This window comes from Pleurodeles waltl, chromosome 10 (assembly GCF_031143425.1).
Source record: "Pleurodeles waltl isolate 20211129_DDA chromosome 10, aPleWal1.hap1.20221129, whole genome shotgun sequence".
In the NCBI taxonomy this organism is placed as follows: domain Eukaryota; kingdom Metazoa; phylum Chordata; class Amphibia; order Caudata; family Salamandridae; genus Pleurodeles; species Pleurodeles waltl.
This window is the reverse complement of record NC_090449.1, coordinates 362,809,856-362,823,118: the sequence shown is the minus strand read 5'-3', so window position 1 is coordinate 362,823,118 and position 13,263 is coordinate 362,809,856. Positions and strand designations below refer to the sequence as shown.

Here is a 13,263-nt window from a genome sequence, read left to right as displayed (position 1 = left end):
CATGCAGTTGCCGACCGATAACTCGTAGTAGTTCAAACCATCGCTAGGTTTACATGAATAGTGTCCAATGTACTTACAGAGGAGACGCCGGTCCGTATTTTGGACCTACCCTCCGGAACGTGAAACCGCAACTACAACACACACATGTTGTCTGTGGAGTGTGCTAAGGGTTGCTAGACAAGTGAAGCAACAATGTGTGCTGATCCACCCTCCATACATATGGCCCACAGCAAGGAATTAACAACAAAATGGGAGAAATCACCACCAAACGAATGTGTGGGTGGAATGTAGGCAGAGTCTGTGGCACTCCTTATGTATGTTCTAACACACTTGTCACACAAATCTGCTGTCTTGACACCTACAGCTAATCTTGATATACATGTGAAGACTGATGTACAGGTGTATGTATGTGTCAACAAGATAATCTTGTATAGTCTGTATGAAACCATCACACACCACATATGAAACAACACCTCTCTTTGACACTCACATGCCTGACCAAGAGAAAGTTATCTACTGTGACAAAATCCCTAAATTTTCTAGGTCTCCAACATGTCAATCAGGTGGGGGATGTACATGTATGTCTAGCAATGTCCAAACATGTCACAGACCCATCCTGAGTTTTATGGGTGAAGAAGGAGACAGATATATTTCATGTGTCTAATCAAACATCCAGGACTGAGATGATTTCACACACTAACAAAATGCATTCATTGTGACGGTGACATAGGTTGTGGAATGCAGATGTGAGTGCATACCCATGTATACCAAAGGATGTGGTAGTGCAGCTGAGCAACTCCCACAGACACATGGAGACACAACATGGGGAGGACACTTGGAGACTTTACAAGTGTTGTGGCTGGTGTACTGTCATGGGTGTCTGGAAGTCACGTAATCTCACAAAGCTTGGAAATGGGAGGGAAACTATCACGTAGCCAGAAGAAGAAGATGTGTACATCTTCAAATTACACAAGCCCCACATAGCATCCTGTCCATGTATGACCAGACAATGTTGCAGTAGAAGATGTGTCCAAAGTGTAAGCAGCCTAAAGAATTCCAGCAATATAGGACCACATCTATTCCAATCAAGGTATGCCTTAAATGTTGGAGAAGGTACTCCAATACACCAATTCTGACTGTGCAACGCAACAATGTCACCATGTGATTACTCGACATATGTTCACAGAGGATGTCTAGGTCAGTACATAACCCACTCATGTTTGCTGGAACAACAACATTGTAGTTGCCCATTGCATACTATTCTGACAGAAGGCAGTGACAGATGACATTGTCTGACCCTGGGTCGTACAAAAATAACAAGTTATACTAGAGATACAAGCCCTAACCAAGCTGCAAATGGAAATTACTAAAAATGTATTGCCATGTCTGTCAAACAATGCCAAATGATGAGACATGTCTTACATGTACAAGCAGCCAGTCTTCTGTACATCATTTTTTATTTTTTTTGGCGCCTGAACAGGGACATGAACCCTGGACCCTCAGATTAAAAGTCTGATGCTCTACCGACTGAACTATACAGGCTATCCTGTACATCATAAGGCAAGCCTGACATCAAGTACCCCAAAGGAAAATGAAAATCCCAGAACATGTGATCACATGTGTGCAGGTGTCTGTCTGCAGAGGACTGCGCATTGCTCTGCTGAAGAGCTATCATGATGAGGCTAGATCCCAGCCCAGCACCCCCTAACTCCCATGCTGAGGCTACATTGACTCTTGACACACTCAGGGGCCTGATGCATGTGCACGGTGGACTGAGCAGAGTGGAGCACTGTCAACCTGTATCAAAATGTGCAACCATGGGTCTGTGTGGGCACAAAAACTCCCACAGTAGCAATGATGACTAGGCTGCCATCATTGCCTGACTGCTACACAGTTGCATGCCATTGTATGTGACAGTCACAACAAACATGTTGTGGTTGGCGGAGGTCACATGGAGCTCCCGTCATGCTCCGTGATTAGTGTGTGTCTGGGTCAGTGGGTGGTGGAATGGCAGCAGATTTGCGAGAGGAGCGAAGACGATCAATATGAGGAGAAAGTGCCCGCGTAATGAGGTGACCACCCTGGGGTGTCGAAGAAGAGCGCTGTGGACTGGCGACATGGTAAATGGGGAATGGATCCACGGGTGAACAGCTTGCAGCAAACAGCGCGCCAGTGAGGAAGGCGAACAGTAACTGGCGTGGTACGGTGTGTGAGCTTGGACGACGCGGCTCGCTGTGGCTCACTGCTGCTCACTGCACACGGCGGAGCACGGCAGAACATGGTGTAGCACCCAGGCTCTTCTGGAGGAGAAGCGGACAGTGGACCAGCCGTACACCAATGCACAGCCACAGCAACATCACGCGGTAGCAGCAACACCATGAGAGCGAGGAGAGTGCGGTGCACGTTTTTCATCAGCCAGCAGCCAGGAAGCAAACCTAAGGTGTTTAATGCATGTTAGTAAACTTTTTTGCTCGTGCGGCCTCTGCTCTTCCCCTGCAGCGTGTTATCTCAAGTACAGCAGCATAATGGCATAACGGCATAATGGCAAAAACCACTACATACTAGAGGTAATGACTAAAGAAATAGAGAGACAGAGGGCACACTTGAGAAACATTGGGTTGAAAAAAAAATCTTAAAGAAAAAAGGAACAACCAAGAAGGTTTGCAGACGGTGTTACAACTACACACCAACTCCATACTAAGCAGGAAAAGCAAGTATGCAGAGAGACAGTGTTCTTCTTGACCAAATCCCCTACCTCCTGCTCCTATTTCTATTCCTATACTCCTTTTGCTCCTCTAGCAGCTCGTTAAGTTCCAGGGTGGCAGGCATAACTGCAGGCAGCACTGCCTGCTATGTGCAAAAGACCCAACAGACTTAAATAGAGACTAGAGGACGGAGGAAAGAGGAAAATACATTTCAAGAGGCACAAGACCAACAGCAGAATATTAATTACCAATTTCAAGGTCAATGTTATGAGAATACTAAAGTTTAAGCATCATAAGGCACAAGACATTATGGTGGTCATTACGAAGTAGGCGGTAATGACCGCACCACCGGCGGTGGTGGTAATTACAGTTGATGTTATGTTGGTTCAGACTGCCGTATAAAGAAAACAGTCGTGAACTCTTTGCAAAGCAGCCAGTTCTCTACTACCCTCCACCAGGCCAGAATCGACCCCCAGGCCGATGGTAGCCAGTTTCGACCTGGCGATGGAAGCCAGACCGCTGGTGGGGTAATGTTCCCATTGCCACCAGGGATTTCCTGGAGGGATACCCCACTGGGTAATCCCCAGCAGAAAGCATACAGGTGACAGGAATTGTCATCCTGTCACCTGTATGTGACACACCTAAACCCCTTGTCCCACCCCAACTCCCATCCCAAACCCTGAAAATCGACCCCCCATCCCTCCTCCCTCCAATCTCCTTGTTGGCCCTCCACAACCCCCCACACCATCCCCTACCCACCCCACCTCCGTTCAGGTCCCCCTCAACCCCTAGCCCCCACATACACATGCACCCATATACCGACATACACATGCATTCATACACGCATTCATACATGCAAACACACATCCCCCTTCACAAACATGCACACCCCCATGCATGCACTCACTCACTCAACACATACCCCACACCCACCTCCCCTTCCCTCTCAGCCAGCATGTACCTGTTCTGTGATGCTGCTCTGGGAGGGAACTGGCTCCTAGGAAGCTGCTCCATCAGCATCACTGCCTCTCCATACGCTGCCACGCCTATGACTGCATCATTATATGTGTGGCGGTGTTTGGACTAATGTGACGGTGAGGGTGGAGCCTCATCCACCCCTGCCACCGACCGCCAGCATGGCGCCTAGCAGCCCTCACCGCCATCAATGGTTGGCAGCAGGCTATCCCCCCAAGTTCGAAATGAGGGTCTATGTTGTTTTAGCATATCTCTTGATGTTAGCCAAGGTGTCTTGCCCTGCTTGTCAAATATACTACACTCTTTCAGGGGGCGTTAAGGATTATCAAGGATTGTCATGGACTAACAGCCATTTCGGCACTGGGACAACTTGGTTCCAGTCGTTACAGTGGAAGCGGTCTGCATGGTGCAGATGTGGCCTGTTGCATCTCGGCTTTTCTTTGCCCCCCCATTACATTTTCTTCAAACTTTGAAACATATTGCTCGTGATGCTTCTTCAAAGATCCGTGCGGGTAGATCCTTGAAAGCAAGCAAACAGGCTTGACCCCGTTATCCTCAGGCACACAAAAAAAGGGGGCTAAAAAAGATCAAGCCAACTGCGTAGATCTTCAGGGGGAGTTAAATCCTGCTGTTCTACCTTCGTCACCAATTTACCGTCTACAGCAGCGGTGTCTTGTTCTACCCCCTGTACTAGCCCTCAAGAGGCAGGGAGAATTAGATCTTCATCAAGCTTGAGCTCACCATCGCCGTCACTAACACCAACCATGGACCCAACTGGGGAGGAGCCTGCCTGTTTTTCTTCCTACCGCAGTTCAAGATCCAATGCACTAAATATAGATGTTGCTCTACCTCCGGTACCTACACATATCAAGATGCAGTCTGTAGGAAAACCTTCTTATCCGTTATTCTCGAGACTCAATAGCAAAGGGTCAGAGAGAGAAGAGCCTTTATCTGAGTGAGAATACATGCATGAATGTATCTGAGGATCAGCAATGTTTGAAGGCACCTGCAGCTTCCGTCATTCCAAGTACTATTGATCCTCTTCCTTTGGCACGTTAATCACCGGGTATTAGGGATGACACTCCCCTTCTGCATCCGGGTCCTCTACACCAACCAATACCAATTACCTTGCCCAACCCTCCAGTCGAGACGATGTTGAACCTTATTTTAATGGACCTACACGACTTAAAACGTATGCATGATCAGGCTCATAAAAAATAAACAACTCAATTCCAACATATTGCAGCTGACGTCACAGATCTCTCAAGTGGAACAGAGAATCTCAGATAATGAATATGCCCACCATAGATCTACAACTGTGGTGAACCAGACCCAGGCTGAGCTGGAGGCGCTTCAATTTAAGTTGGACGACCTTGAGAATAGATCAAGGCACTCTAATTTGAGGTTTGTGGGTATTCCAGAGGACATAGAAACGGCGTCTTCAGTTACCCAAGTAGTAACAGACCTGATTCGTAACCATATTCTCCTCAACAAGACATTGCCTTGTTCAGATCTGACTATTATGCAAGCCCATAGGGTTCCAGCAGTGCGACCACAGAACTCCAAATATCCACATGCTATCCTGGTCAATTTTAGTGATTTTAGGATTAAAGAACAGATTCTCTCTCAAACCATCAAAACAAGAATGTTTAAGGCAGAAACTGACTTTTCTTTTTGTTTTTTTTCTGATATGTCCCTAACTACTGTATATCGACGTTACAAGTTTGTCAACCTGATTTACAATTTCAAAAGACTAGGGGCCTCCGCAGGCACAGTATAACTTGCTAAATTAAAGATGTTTCATAAAGGGCATGCCCATATCTTCCAAAGTCATCAACAGGCCAAAGACTTCCCTGGCATTCTAAAGGGGTGACTAATGAATTAGACACAGGCTGAATGCCTGGTATGTATGTTATGAACAGAGGGAAGGAGAGGAGAGATGGGAAGGGGGACAAGATTTCATCTCCTCCACATTCCTGAAATAACAGTTGATGATATATGATGTTATATGTACGGCCTTTCCTCCTTTGACAGAATTATACGTGATTACGCTTTCCACACCTGTTACTATTCCCTGACAGAGACTCGATAAGTGCCACACCAGCGCACTCCCACTTAGAGGCTGGGTGGGTCACTTTTGTAAGGGGTAGAGGGCACTGGGAGGATGAGGCCATGATGGATGTGCCTAGGAGTTGTGGGTGGGGGGTGGATGCAATTAGTGGTGGGGGTCCTGCACGGGGGTAGGCCAAAAGAGAAGGTCACAAACAGATGAAAATAGGAACATAGGTTCCCAGAGGATGTTTCTGAGAAAAAAAATGTTATGGTAAAGTAAAAAAATGGATTTTGAGGTTAAAACCATTAAAAGTAAATAATGTTTCCACACTGCTAGGCTGTATGATCAGGTCCAGGGTCAGCAGGGTCAGCAGGTTGCTAAGAACTTTGCCTTTTTTTGTTTCTTATCAAATGAGTGATGGTCCAACTGGCATGTACTCTTCTGGGGCCTTAAAAAAAGTTTCATGAATGCAAAAGGGGTAAAGAATCCACATACATTCCGAACAATAGTTCATTGGCTAAGATCTTGTCAGGCTCCGGTGATTTTATTGCAGGAAACTCATTTTAAACAACAGGCAAAGTATCCACGTGTTCTGAATTTAATTTCTTCTTCTTTTTTCGCATCGGCCAATGAGGCTGTCCGTGGGGTTGCAATTCTGTTCACTCGCGACTTCCAAGGAGAAGTTCTGGAGGTCCATCATGATCTTTTAACAAGATGGGTTGTACTAAGTGTCAAGATGGGAAGGCAATTAATGCATGTGGCAAGCTTTTATGACCGCATAGAAGATGAAATGACTTCTCTGCAAAGTCTATACAATCTTATATGCACACTTCCAGGTCTCTTGGTAGTCGGTGGTGATTTCAATATAATCCAAGACTTGAACCTTGATGCCTCCCTTAGACACTGTTCACAAAACAAGCCACAAACGTATTGTTTCTTGTCAAAATGTATGCGGTAACTGGGCCTGCAGGATCCTTGGCGACTGGATCGTCCACAAGATCAATGTTATACTTATTTTTCCAAAAGGTTCAATTCAGCATCAAGGATTGACTTTATCTTAGTATCCCATGTTTGGGATCGAATTGGCTCTGACATAATATCCAACCCTTTCTTGGATCATTCCAGTACTTCAACTATCTTCCGCTTATCAGCTTCTCATCAAGAAAGACCTGGACGGTCATCAGTTAAATCCTTACTTACTAACGAAGGCTGGATTTCTTCTCTTAAAACACCAGTTACCGAGTTTTTAGCTACAAATGAGGCAACTGGTTCTATTTTTGCCATCTGGGAGTCATGTAAAGTACATGTTAGAGGGGAAGCTATAGCCTTTAATGCCTCCCTTAGAAAGATAAAGAAGGAAAAAGCTAACAGCCTTCAGCAGGAACTTAATCTTGCAACACGTGCGCATCAGGTACATAGTGATCCTAATTATTGGGCTCATCTTCAGAATGCCAAAACTCAACTGAAGAAATCTTTTTTAGAGCACTGTATCGTTAACCATAAAACATGTGTTCAGCAGCATCACGAAGAGAGCGCACATGTAGGTAGATTTTTGGCACAATATATAAAAAAACAGCAGAATGCCTCCTTAATCAAAACCATATTTGACAAGTCAGCTTGTTAACAAATATCTTATTTCAGTTTCTCTACCGACTCTTGACTATGAGCTCCAATCTGTACTACTGCAGCTAATTACTAAGCAAGAGGTAGTAGAAGCCATTTGAAACTCTCCAAATGGCAAAGCGGCTGGCGAAGACGGCCTTCCAGCTGTGTTGTATAAGAGCCTGTCTGAGCAGATCGCAGCAACTTTAGCTATGCTCTTTAATGCAATACTCAAAGGAAAAGAAATACCGAGCTCGTTTACCCAGGCGACCATTGTCAGCTTCCTTAAGAAAGACAAACCTAGCGAGCATCCCAATTCTTAGCACCCTATTAGTCTCCTTACCAATGATTACAAGATTCGTATGAATATCTGGGCAGCAAATATGACACCCCTAGCTCAGGGTCTTCTTCATCATGATCAGTGTGGCTTTCTCCCTGGAAGATTTATTTCTACTAACAAAAAATTTCTGATTCAGGCAATCGATTATTATTCCACAAACAAAAGCAAAGCAGCCATAATAACGGTAGATGCAGAGAAAGCTTTTGACTTTGTGGAATGTGAGCTTCTTTTTGCAATCCTCTGAAAATGTAAATTCCCTAGAGAAATAGTGCAAGCTTTCTCTAATCTCTATCAAGGGGTCGAAGCCAATGTCCTAGTTAATTCACAAGTAGTTGGCATGATTTCGATACGCCATGGGACTCATCAGGGATGCCCATTGTCTCCAGTACTTTTTGCTCCTTTTATCGAACCAGTGGCTACTACTCTAAGGCAGGATAGTTCTATAAAACCTCTGGTGCCAGGTGCACCTAAGCTCAAACCTTTTGTAGGTTGATGTAATCTTGCATCTCGAGTCTGACGCAATGAATATAAAAAAGGCCTTCAGTAAAATGCAAGCATTCTCCAACTTGGGGGGGCTTTCGGATAAAAAAATCCAAATCGGAGACTTTGCTTTTTAATGCTCAAGATTCTATTCTACTAGTCAAGATGCAAATTAACTATGGGACTCCACATCCTGTTAGATATCTAGGCATTACGTAACCCAAAAAAAGTCTGATCTCTACTCGATGAACTATCTCCTTCTTCTTCAGAAAGCACAGACTCTTATGCACAAATGGCAGAATTCACCTTTAACGATAATCGGCCTTGTTGCCTTGATAAAAATGATGATACTACCTTTATTTTTTTTATATTTTTTTATGTTATAATGAAGGTTCCACAATTTTTTTTCAAGGATCTTGATGTAATGGTACAGGAATTTATCTGGGCGAATAAAAAAACTTGTACTTGGTTGGAGACAGTACAGCTGACTGTAGACGATGGGGGCCTGGCGTTACCCCATTTAAAAAAATATTACGAGGCAACTTGCATAGATTGGATGGTAAGAGCTGCTTTTATATATCATGCTGACTCGAATTTCTATCTGAAGCAGATGCCCTTTGAAAACAACATCCGTATACCTAATCTTCTTAAAATGACATTGCTTCTGAAATGCACAAGATACAAGAGCCCCAATCTTCTCTGGTGCAGACGTTTGGAACTCCAATAAAAGTATAATTTTACTCAGTTTTATCCAACTACCTCTTTAAGAGAAGTGGCTGTATTTGGACTCCCCCTTACTACTAAAGCTCTAACCGAAAATCTGAGGTTGGGAAAAATCCAACATTTCCAATCTGGGGAAAATATCATAACTTGAGCACAACTGGAAATTATCAATCCAGCAATCCCTGGAGGTCTATGCTTTTCTTATTGTCAAATAAGCTACTTCATCCAATCATTAGGTTTGGCAGGCCAGTTGAATCGTTCTTGTTTAAAATTACATAGGCTTTGTGGGTGCAGAAACGGACAGGGGATGGTAATTGGTATATTATTGGTCTTAGAAGAATTTTCAGCTAAAGTTCTTCCTCCTGCACTAAACAGAATAGCCATGTTCTGTGCTATGGATCTCCAGTCTTGGAAGCCCTACAATAGATATTCCACTAAACCTCTAAGAGGTGCAAATTTCAAAAGAATTTAATTCTTTACAAAGTGGATGCTTTATTATACCCCGCACAACCTAATAAAATGGTGCCATCTATTCCAGGCACCTGCTTCTGATGCCATTGTGAGGTTGGAAATTGGCTTCATGTCTGCTATCACTGTCCTCTAGTCACAAATGTTTGGGACCAAATGTTTAGATCGATAAGTTTGACACTCCAGATAACATTAACACCAGAACCAATTGGGTCACTTTTTGGCATATCTAATTAGCCCGGGATATCTAAATGTGCAAAACAGTACTTTTTTATAGCAACATTGATAGCAAAATCTTTGATCCTGCAACAATGGAATAATCCACGACCTCCATCATATGATCTCTGGGGTAAAAAAATGGGATTAGTTCAAGCTAAAGAACTTTTCTATGCACAGAGGAACGGGCCATTAGAAAATTTAATTTTGTTTGGGGAAAGACCTCTTCATCCTCAGCTTTGATTCAGATTTGAATTGAAATCTAAAGCTCAATGAATCAATACGTCTCCATGAATTATTAGAGTAGTACAATTTTATATAAGAAGTGTAGTAAAACTCAGTATAGGTTTCGTACTACTGGTTTGATTTTTATGATTATGCCAGGATTATGAATTGTAATTATTGGACTTTCAAGGCCTACCTGCTTGATTATGCTTAATAAAAAAAATAAAAAAACATGTTGTGGTTGATTGTAAGTACCTAGTTGGTGCCAGGGACACACATGTCAGATTTCTCTGAACATATGTACCACTTAAATGGCACAGACCTGGTATTATGCATTGGAGTCTGCACAAAAGTCAACTTTCCACTAATGAACATGCATTTTTATCACATGATCATTGATAGACTTAAATGACCATCAGATGTGTTCCCACGTACGGAAACATAGGTGGCAATGATATGACTACACTGCCATTTAACAATGTCCAACTTGTCTCCATGCAGGAAGACAGATACGTGAGGTTTCATATCCCAAAAACACACACACACTGTGGCATTTTTCACACATATGACACACACATGTCTTTCTACACACAAAGCACATACCAACCTTCCTTGATATATATGAGTACACCATCTTCAGCATCATAGATGCATGGGGAACCAGATGTTGCACATAAAGCAGAGTATCATGGACCCTGAACCTAACAACACACCACAATGTGGACACACATGCACTCACATTGCCAGGGTTACGTGAAATCAACCCAGCCATAGTCCACTGCATCCCCTGAGTACAAATTGTCAAGGCTTTCACGTGCATGACCATGTACTGGACATAGCGAATCATATCTATTGTGTTGTTGTAAAACGTACATTTGGAAACCAGACATGACAATGTGGTAGACCCACAAATATGTACACTCCTAGTATACAGGTGGTTACATGTATTTGGACAAATTCTACCAACACATGCACATATGCAAACTGTATAAGTCATTGCATGCATCACACACACATACAAACATATTGGTAACACATACCGATGTTACAGTTAAAATATGAATGCACATGCACACACATATAGCCATACCATATTGACTACCTACATGCATAGCCCTTGTGACAAGGTATGTAAATCTGGGTGCACTGTCAGCCTTTCCAACAAAATCCACGCATTCTTGATAAGCGTAAATTTTTTTGACAAACATGACACCATTCCATACTCTGCTCTGCTAAAAAATGATGCCTGGATCTTGCACGTCAATTGCAAGTCCACAGGCCTTGTCAGCCTTCATGGGAAGGAATACCATGCGTAACCATAATGCTTCAAATTTTTTGATACAAATGCCAATGCTCCATACATTGCAAATCAAAAAATGATGCCTGACCCCAGCGCGTCAATCGCAAGCCTTGTCAGACTCAATAGGAAAAAATTGACGCATGACTGTCATGCGTCCAAAAAAAAAAACACATTTCAGTAAACATGACTCACGCGCAGGAAGTGATGAAACAGGACTTCGTGGCTGCATACATGGTACAGTGATTTCACTTTCACTTTTACTTCACAGTCTTTTTGTCAATGACTGTGTGAGGGTGTGTGGAGCTGGTGGAGGAGTGGTGTTTTTAGAGAGTTTTTGTACTGTTGTTGTTTGTTGTAGCATAGCTTGTTGGGGTATTTGGGGTTAAGTGGGGGTTAGTTAACTCTTATTTTGTTGGGTCTCTTTCATTTGTAGTTACCTTTTACTGCAAAAGGTCTGGGAAAGGGAGAGCAACGAAGACAAGTGGGGATAAACTGGGCTGGTGCAGCATTACCTCCTCATGATGCTAATTTTGGGTTGCTGGGTAATACAGGGCTTCCTCACAGAGGCACAGAAGCTACAGTGGGGCAAGGGTCTCCACCACCTATACAGAATTTTCGGAGTTGGGCGCACTGACCACCATCTAAAACACCTCATAGCACGAGAGTAAGATCTACTGGATCAAATGGGGTTTCAGATTGGTGGACCAGTTAGTAAATACCCCATTTGCATAGCAACATCCTTATTTGCATGTGCATGAGAGGCGGACATAAGGGTGACTGCAGCATGATTTGTCAAGGGTCAGGACAGCTTGTTTTGGGCCTGATTTAAGAGCCCCTAGCACCACCTTAGCGCTGCCATTGTGAAATTCATAATTGATGCTAAGGCAGCGATAAAGTGGCATTTTCCCGTGCCATATTAACAAAGTGGTACGATACATGTATAACGCCAATTTGTTAAGCCTTGCACAACATTATGCCTGTGCCAGGATTTATGTATGGAAAGGGGGGCTACCCCTGTTAGTGAGGGCAAATAAATAGCACAGGGAAATCTTTGAGATTTCCTTGTGTCACTTTCTCCACACTTTCAATGCCTGCTCAGAGCAGGCGGTAAAAGGGGGCATAGCATTGTATATTATGGGCCCCTATGTACTCTGCAAGAGTTGTGGCAATATTTTGGTTCTGCTCCTGCAGAGTATATCAATTGCGTCTAAATAAAATAACCCTGCACCATGGTGCGCCATATATTAAATATGACACACATATGGTGGGGAAAGGGGGGCTCTAGGGGGCGCAAGGAAAGTTGCGATGCACTAGGTGCAGCACCATTTTCCTTCAATCTGACCCTTTGTGTCTTTAGCCAATGGAAATTAAGGGAGCTTAGCCATGCACCTGGTCCAGACGTCTTGCATAGTCCTCTTTGTGTGAATTGTGTATCACATTCACCCCATAAAGTTTCAAATATCAGACACACATGTTCTGAATTTGTACCACAGGCCTGCCCTGTATTACTGACAATATGGGGCAGTCCTGCATCTGTGCCAGCACTAGCAGATTACTCAGCCCCAATGCAGGCATACTTGGACCACAGTCTAAGTGTGTCTGTGTTGAGGGGAGAGTATAGGTGCACGTTGGTATCCCTTGCTGGACATAAATGGTCTACTATGGCAACAATGGCTGCCCACATAGTAGTGGTAAGACATCTGTAATGTTATTCAGTTAATATGCAGGAAGGGACAACTATATGAACATAAGGAAACTACCATGGCATTTTAGCTCATGTGTATGTGCCTTCAAATTGCGCACACAAATAAGAAACAAGAAACAAGGATGTATCAATGCATTCATCAACACTTTGCTATGCTCACACCACCCCTGGGCAGTCTTTTGGCACTGATAATGAGTGAAATGTGGGGCAGGGTCAAAAGCAATGGGTATTACAATAAGACGGCCACTGCAACAATCATGGCATGCCCCTCTGATGCAGAATACTGCGTCATGCTACCCCATATGTACAAGGAGGTGTAACACAACCAAAGAGCTGCATTACAAATCCCTGCACATATGGTGCAGTGAAAGGTACCACAAGAGCCTCAGGGAAAGTGATGCTTTGGTGGTACCAGGACCTCCATTACCTAGCCCTTTGTTTCACAGATAGATGTGTTTTGTTTGGCAGTTG

At 43.6% G+C, this 13,263-nt stretch overlaps 1 non-coding gene across 1 annotated transcript; it reads right to left on the bottom strand.

Annotated features, from left to right (window-relative positions):
- Positions 1–1,469: 1,469 nt before the first annotated feature.
- Positions 1,470–1,542, bottom strand: TRNAK-UUU (transfer RNA lysine (anticodon UUU)). Its single transcript has one exon. It is a non-coding gene; the product is annotated as a tRNA-Lys (tRNA).
- Between the last annotated feature and the right edge of the window lie 11,721 nt (positions 1,543–13,263).